This window comes from Canis aureus, chromosome 14 (genome assembly GCF_053574225.1).
Source record: "Canis aureus isolate CA01 chromosome 14, VMU_Caureus_v.1.0, whole genome shotgun sequence".
Taxonomy (NCBI): domain Eukaryota; kingdom Metazoa; phylum Chordata; class Mammalia; order Carnivora; family Canidae; genus Canis; species Canis aureus.
The window spans coordinates 21,303,069-21,311,646 of record NC_135624.1 but is presented as its reverse complement, the minus strand read 5'-3'; the positions used below and the strand labels follow the sequence as shown (position 1 = coordinate 21,311,646).

Here is an 8,578-nt window from a genome sequence, read left to right as displayed (position 1 = left end):
GAATCAATATGGGTGTCTGGGTGGCTCAGTTGGTTAAACATCTGCCTTTGTTCCAGGTCATGATCCCTGGGTTCTTGGATGGAGCCCCTTTGGGTTCCCTGCTCAGCAGGGAACCTGCTTCTCCCTCTCCCTCTGTTGTCCTCCCCTCATGCTTGCTCTCTTTTTCCCTCAAGTAAATAAATAAAATCTTTAAAAAAAGAAAGAAATCAATAGAATTTATGAATTGAAATTGAATGTGGGCATGAGTATTTGATCAGTCCAAAATTATAGTTTGGCAATCTGTTGAATTCGGCCCTCTAGCACATGCTGTCTTGAGTAGCTACTGAAAAAAACAATAACTAATTTTCCTAGGCACTTAGTAAGTGCCAGATATAATTTTCAGCAATCACAATAAACTCACATGCTAGGTATTATCATTATTCCTATTCTGTAGCTGTGGAAGTGAGGCACAGAAAAGATGACTTCAGAAGGACATAGAACAATGGTAATGAAGACTGTGAGGCTCTGCCCAGGTTCCCTTTAGGACCAGGGCATATTCCCCTAATGGCAGGCAGTGCAGCTGCCTGAAAGCTCTCAGCTCTCAGTTCCTTTAGGAGAGCCACATTGCCCAAAGTCATAAAGCCCCTTCCAGGGGGGCAGCCTACAACCGATGATTGACAAATACAGGATTACAAAGGCAGACTCTCTTCTTCCCAGCTTCAGATAACTCTGAAAGCTTGTTCCAGCTTTAGATCCCCATGTGATTACCTCTGATAAGAGAATGCACACAGCTCGACTTCTCTTTTTGCCCAATCTCGCTTCCTGCCCACGCTGTTGGTCTCAAGAGCAATCCTTAATAAACACCCTACAAACTAATCATTTCAGAATCTGCTCTCTGAGGACTCCCTTCTGAACAGCCACCAAGTGGCAGAGCTAGCATTTGAACTCCGATAGATGGCTTATAATAGCCATGGTTTCAAACACTTTTCTATATAGCTTCGTGAAATCAGAGACCCTAGGGGCAATACTGAGTACTGCAAAAAATGATTCATAAATGGACACATTTGACTTTTTTTGTATTATTTCATGTTACAGAACAGTCATTCAATAAACATTTACTTGAAATGAAAAGAAGAGAATTGAGAAGAGGTTGAACCAGGCATTGTCAAATCAAATAAGGAGAACATCTAAAGAAGGAACTAGTCAAACGCATCAAATACTGAGGAAAGATTAAAGGGGATAAGGGTTAAAAATTCTCCAGTGGCTTTGGCAATGGAAGTTTGAGCAACCTGACTTCTGTTGGCGTAATGCAGGTGTCCGCACATTGCTGCACTGCAGAGAGAATGGAGAGGAAATGTAAAGATGATTGATTGTAAACAATGCTATCAAGGAGCACAGCTTTCAAGGGAGCCAGGGTAGAGTCTTGATGTTTTCTAACATTGCCCATCTGTCAAGGTTGAGTAGGGTCCACTTCTACTGCATACACACAGGAAATCCAGAGTAATAACGTTTGCAATAAATCTTGAGCAAACATCCAAGACTCTGGGAACACCCATTCACATCACATCTCCTTTCTCAAGAACTGGAGGTTCCCAAAAGTGAATTCTCAAATCCCACACTGTGATGTGGTCAAGCCGCGTGCTTAGTCACTTCATACCCGGTGTCCACACTGTCGATTTTTTGGAAGCCAGAGTTTTCCTTAACGTCTTGCCCTGCCATTACACAATGAAGAGCGCCAGGAGCTGTTTCAGGTAAGAAGTTCCTGACCTACGGCCACAGGGGTGGGTGGCCCCGGGGGAATTAACCACAGAGAGTGTTTCCCACGAACCCACAGAGCACAGAATCCATGTTTGAAATGCCTGTGTTGCTCTGTGCTTGTTTCTTCTCAGCAGAGTGCAGTACCAAGCATTATGTAATAGAGGCAACAGCAGCTAAACTTTAAAAAATAATCTCTGTGGTAAATTTGAAAGTGAAATGTTGAAGACTGGAACATTTCAGATTTTCCACTCAGTGGATTGAATTGCCAGATACTTCAGTATCACTTTCTCTCCATTTAGCTTTGGAAAGCAGAGATCAAATGCATGACCTTGCAGTCAATTTCCACATTCTGGAAGGAATGGACTCCATGTAGGCTTGAGCTGGAGACCAAGCTGTGAAAAATAGCACTATGCAGATGCAATAATGTGTTATTGCAATTGTATAAACATCTTCTAGAAAATGGGATCTTTTTGTTAGTTAGGATAATCCATGTAAATTCCCAATTCACTGTAACCAGGCTGAGAGATTACATGTCAGTGGTTTAAAAAAAGAGTAGTGCGATAACTGTTAATTCATAAGTTATAAATCCTCCTTTGGACTCCCTTTTGAACTATTGTAGCAGGGAAGTTCATATTACTCTCTTTCAGGAAACTGGATGGTCTGTTCGAGCCTCCGTGTTTCTGGAAAAAGTGAACAAATGTAATCCAGGCTTTAATATGACACCTTCTCCTCAGTGTCATGCAAGAAGGGTTGAGGCCTCATGCCATCTAGAACATTCAGTGAAGGACCTTCTGTCCACTATTCCTAAGGCAGGTGGCCACACATCACCACAGACATGTATGTGTGCACATACGTATATTTGTGCGTCTGTACATATGTATGTACATGTTGGGGGGCGGGGTTCTACCCTGAGGACTGGGCCTTGACCCTCAGTGTCCAGCATCTCAAGATGCTCCATGCAGTCATTCCCATTTGAGGTCACACACATAATCTAGGCCCTACGAGGAGTCCCACTATAAGAAAACTAGTAAAATATAATCTGTCCCAATCTCTGGGGAAGCTCTAAAAATAATAAAAATATTTTTCCTAGTTCATTTTACTTTCAACTTTCCCAATCTTTGAAACTTTCCTTTATAAAGATCACACCAAACACTCCCCAAAAATACCCTAGGAATGGGTGAGAGATAACTTCTGGGTACCCATCAACTTTGTCTTTTGTCAATAGCTAATATGGCCAACCTTTCCCAAGCAGAGGCATGGAAACACGAAGTTTAAAACACTTTCTTGGAATGGAGTGCTGAAAAATGGTGAGTATGAAGCAAATTTGGTATCTACGCTGTATTGTAGAGGCGCCTGGGTGTCTTAGTGGGTTAAGCATCTGCCTTCAGCTCAGGTCATGATCCTGGGGAATTGAACCCCACATCTGGCTCCCTGCTCAGCAGGGAGTCTGCTTCTCCCTCTCTTCCCTGTTCATGCTCTCTGTTGCTATCTCTGTCTCTGTCAAATAAATAAATAAAATCTTTTAAAAAATAAAATAAACTGTACTGTATCCTCTCCACCCCCCAGCCCTTATCATATCGGTATGTGAACATGTTTCTGACAGATGAGGCGTCCAGCGGAAGAGGCATCCATGTGAGGTTTTGACCTGCAGTGCCTCGCTCTGGACAAAAGCAGCTGGCTGGAAGGCAGGACTGTCACACAGTCTTCTGAAACAAAAGCAGCGACAAAATCCTGCTTCTGCCTATTCAAAAGCTATTCTTCTGATTTCAAATGATGGTACATAATTACACCTTTCCCCAAATGTATTGACATCAAATACGTTGACTGAAAGATAAATACGGAATGGGCTGTGGCTTTTGCTGTAAGACATAGTAATTGAGGTATAAATTCTAACAGAAACATCATTGTTCTGTTTCACTAAATGTTATCCACTCTTTCAACATAACAAAAATTTAAAACCAGAATGTTTTCCAATTTTCATAGAAAGCACAAAGGGAGAACCAAGCTGAATAATTAATATGTTTAGGAACTGGAGGTTAATGGGGCATCTGGGTGGCTCAGTCAGTTAATCTTCTGACTCTTGACTTTAGCTCAGGTCATGATCTCAGGGTCATGAGATGGAGCCCCACGATGGGCTCAAGCTAAGCCAGCACCAGCATCGAGTCTTCTTGTCCCTCTCTCCCCCTCGACCCCTCCCCTCTTGCTCAGCACGCTCATTCCTGCCCATGCATGCTTTCTCTCTCTCTTTCTAAAATATATGTAAAAAGAAAATCTTTTTTAAAAGAGGAACCTGGAGGGACACCTGGGTGGCTCAGTGGTTGAGCGTCTGCCTTCAGCTCAGGGTGTGGTCCCGGGTTCCTGGGATCAAGCCCCGCATCAGGCTTCCTGCAAGGAGCCTGCTTATCCCTCTGCCTGTGTCTCTGCCTCTCTCTGTGTGTCTCTCATGAATAAAGAAATAAAAATTTTAAAAAATTAAATTAAAAAAGGAAACTGGAAGTTTAAAATGAGTCTTTGGAACTTTTATAATCTCATTTTTAGTTCTGTTCATTAAATTCAATTGTATCATTTGTCTTTCTATAACTTGCCCTCTATTTTTGTTGGGTTTTCCCTCTATTGACAAAGTACTCTCCTTCAGGCTCTGAGCTTCTCTTTAAAGTTTCCCTTGAAAAATACCTTCTTCAAAATATATGGTCAGGAATATCAGCCATGTATTCATTCTACAAATTGGATACATACATGAAACATGTAGACATATGTTATCCTAGCATTCTTAGAATTTATATTAGGGGGAAAATGGATGGAAGATAGGCGATCATTAATAAACATAATAAATACATAAATTATATGGTATATTGCATGATGACAAGTGCCACAGAAAAAATACAGCAGGGTCAGCAATACTGGGAAACTGCGAGTGGGAGGGCAGATTCTGGTTCAGGGTAGGCTTTGAGATGGTGCTATTTAGGCAAAGAATTGAAGCAGGTGCAAGTACAACCAGTTGATTGTTTGGAAAAGAGCATGAATTACTGCAGCTGTCTCCTGCAGAGCAAGTGGCCAGTGCAAAGGTCCTTAGGCAGGAGATGCCTGTTGACAAGGAGGAAGATGTAGGCATTTAGAGTGAGTGAAGAAGACTAATAAGGGCTGGTGTCAGAGAGATAGAGTGGGGGTAAGGAAGGCCTTCTAGGCATTTTCAGGATTTTGGCATTCATTTGGAGTCAGTTGTAAGCCCCTGAAGGGTATCTAACAGAAGAATGTCATGACTTTTTTTTTTTTTTCTTCATTTTAAGAGGATTACTCTGCTGCTGCATTGAGAGAAGTCTGGGGAAACAGATACAGTTGTGGGGGACTAGTCGGGAGGCTACTGCACTGATCCAGGCAAGGAACTTTCTAGATCTATTCTGAAGAAAGGGCCAACAGGATTTCCAGAGAGGTTGAATGTGGGTATGAAAAACTGGCTGGCTTTCCCCAGTGACTTTATGCTCCACGAATGATGAACACTTCCTTTATATCTTCTCCACTTTGAGCAGTTCCTTCTGCTTTAGTATTGCAATCATTTTTATGTAATGCTAACACTCCACCAATATTTTTGTATCTTTGCTGTTTCATCCATCACAGACTTAGCAGGAAAAAAAAAGGTTTAAGGAACACAACTGTTTGACAATGGGAGCAGCAGGCCTCTCTAAGATGGGATGTCCATAGTCTCTCATTACTCTCCTTTAAAACAAAAATGGGCAGTGTTAAACTCTCACAGAACAAATAAAACCCATATGTGTTTCACAATTTACGTAGTTGATTTAATTTGCTTCCAACAATTCCATCAGGTGGTGCCTGGTGGCTCAGTCAGTTAAACATCAGACTCTTCATTTCCGCTCATGTCATGAATTAAGTGTCCTGGGATGGAGTCCTGTGTTGTGCTCCCACTCCACAGGGAGTCTGTTTGTCACCCCCTTCCCTTACCCCTCCCCCTGCTCGCACACACACACACTCTCTCTAAAATAAATAAACAAATCTTAAAAAATAAAATTCCAGGGACAGCTGGGTGGCTCAGCGGTTTAGCATCTGCCTTTGGAGCAGGGCGTGATCCCGGGGTCCTGGGATTGAGTCCTGCATCAAGGCTTCCTGGGAGGAGCCTGCTTTTCCCTCCATCTATGTCTCTGCCTCTATCTCTCTGTGTCTCTCATGAATAAATAAATAAAATTTTAAATAAAATAAAATAAAATTCCATCAGACTTCTGATAGTTACAGCTTTTATTTTTCCTCCAAAACATCAAGACCTTATATTTGGATGTTGCCAGGAGAGAGATGAGAAATCTTGGCATCTGAACAAGATGACTGTCAGGGGGAGGAACACCAACCATGAAATGGTCTTGCCAAGTTCTGTGCCAGAGCCAGCTTTATGGATAATGATGACATTACCTACCAAGTGTATAGTTTGCTTCTCAGTTGACTGAGCTGTTTTACACACATTAACCTATGTAATCCTCAAAACAAACCTGGGAGTTATGTGTTGTTGGCTGCATTATACAGAGGAGCATATTGTCTCAAGGAGGTGAATTGATTTTGCCAGGTCACATCACCAAGAAATGACTGAGCCAGGCTCAAAGCTGGGTTCCGAATTTAATTCTCATCACATTTCTACTATGGGGCCTCGGCTTGTTCCTCCTTGTTACACTTGCTGGCTCTTGTGAAGAGAAGTTGGATCATAAATGAACATTGTTCTATTTCACAGTCTTGCTGAGGATTGGTCTTTCCAGGATCAAAAGGTGGTGGTGTTCAATAAGCTTCTAGGCTCCCCAAGGCCTTGACCTGAGATGTGGACTCAGGATGAAACACTACTTATTCCATCCCCCTCCAGAGGAAAGCCTTCGGCCTCCACCAACTCCAGTGGGAATAATTCCTGCCAGCTCCTATGCTTCGATTGTAGAAGACATTCATTCCCTGCCCCTAAACTGTGTGAGAGTCCCTGTCTTAGATATAATTGCTGCTGTAGTTCTTCCACGGGGAGTAAAGATCTATGATGAATGAGAGGACCTGTTTATGAAGTCTGCAGTGCCACAAAGCCCTTTAAGAAATGTTAAATCCTGTTAGTATAAATCTAGAAATAATTTGATACATGTCTCCATTACAGGCTAGAAGAATAAAAAGTCACCATCTGCCTTTCCACAAAATAATATTAATGGGGCTAATACCACAGACTTAAATTGAGGCAGCTTCTAAAATTAGGGAAATAGAAGGCACAAAACTCACTCCATCAGAAGTTTATTGATTTTTCAATTAACATTGAAGCTCTGCTCCCAAAAATTTTGCTTACTGGCTCAGATATGAAGCGTGCCTGTGGATAATAATTGACATGAATTGCTCTATTCCATACATCATCCTCAATGTCAAAATGACTGATAATGAGCAAGTCCTAGTTGTTTAAACACTCTTCAACTAAAGTAGCATCATTAGAAAAGATAAAGATTGCACAGCATGAAATTCATGTGCATTTTTAATGATTCTAGCTTAAAACAAGCTGTGAGAAATCTATTTCTAGGTGAATTTAATTTAAACATAATAAAGAGGATTATTTACTTAAGAAGAACTAAGCACTTTTTAAAAAATGAAATTTAATTGAGTGTGATTTTAGAAACTGGCTCAAGATTGCCAAGCTCTTAGTCCTCTGACATTTTAGGATGTTTATAATGAAAAAGTGAAAAGAAAACTCACTGTTGTGCTGATATTGGTGCCCACTGGTAAGCATAGAAATTATTTGCTAACTTAACTCCTTTTTGTATTTCCATTACTAAATACACATCTTCAAGGTACTACGTTCATCCATTAAGAATACTATTAAGAAGAAATGCCATTGAGCTTGACTCAATCACCACCTCAGGATTCAACACCTAGTATTTAAGCACCTTTTACTGCCTATCTCTGTGCATCTCTTAGGAAACAGAGTTACAGAACAAACCTGGAACCCCTCTCTCTAGTTTTTGGAAAAGTTAAACACTTCCAAAATACTTATTTGGATAGTGAATATTTTATTGATACATTCCAAGCACCTGAGACATTACCTGGTAAACAGTAGGACTCTCAATAAATATTTATTGAAGGTTGGTGAAATGAGCAGATGTTTTATTTTTCTCACCAACATTTCAACCATTTCACCTAATGTGAATGCTTAGCCAATGCTCAGCAATGAGCTTGGTTCCTAGGAAAAGTAGACTGAGGCAGAAGAACCAGAGACCCAGTTCACCTCCTTAAATAGCTGGTGACCTGACAGGGCGGGATGAAAAGAGATGAAAAGAAACCCAGGCTATGAGTAAGCACTGTGTGGTCACAGAAGAGAAAGCTCCTGCCTTCCTGGGGAGCCCAGACAGGATCTCTGAGAGGATAGGATGCTTGATCAGGATCTCCTGAGGGATGTACTGATGAATGAAACCTCAAGAACCAATGATGAATCTGTTTACCTTTTTCTTCAAAAGTCAATCCTCATCATTCTCTAAGAAGCCAGATGCCCTCATACTGAAATTTCAACAGGACTGTTTCACTTGATTCATTGTTTATTGGGACAGGCCTTCAAATAAGTGAGGCATATTAATTGCCCAGCACTGTCTGTGCTCCATGTTGGACGTCTGTCCATGTAGAAGATGGCACAACCCCTGCCCTAGAGGATTCCCACTCTGGTGTGTCATCAGAGCACTGAACGCAGGCAGGCCCCTTCACCTGGGCTGGGGGTTGGGAAGGCCTCCCCTCCCACAGGAAAGCTGTGGAAGCTGAGATCTGATAAGCAGAACTGAGACAAACAGGGAAAATGGGAGGGGTCCTAGGGAGGGAAGGACATTCCAGGAAGAGGGAA

General features: G+C 41.7%; 1 long non-coding RNA gene across 1 annotated transcript; it reads left to right on the top strand.

Moving 5' to 3' along the window:
• Positions 1–1,573: 1,573 nt before the first annotated feature.
• On the top strand, positions 1,574–4,167 carry LOC144282858 (uncharacterized). The gene is made up of 3 exons (XR_013351269.1): positions 1,574–1,730; positions 2,963–3,044; positions 3,341–4,167. It is a non-coding gene; the product is annotated as an uncharacterized LOC144282858 (long non-coding RNA).
• Positions 4,168–8,578: the final 4,411 nt, after the last annotated feature.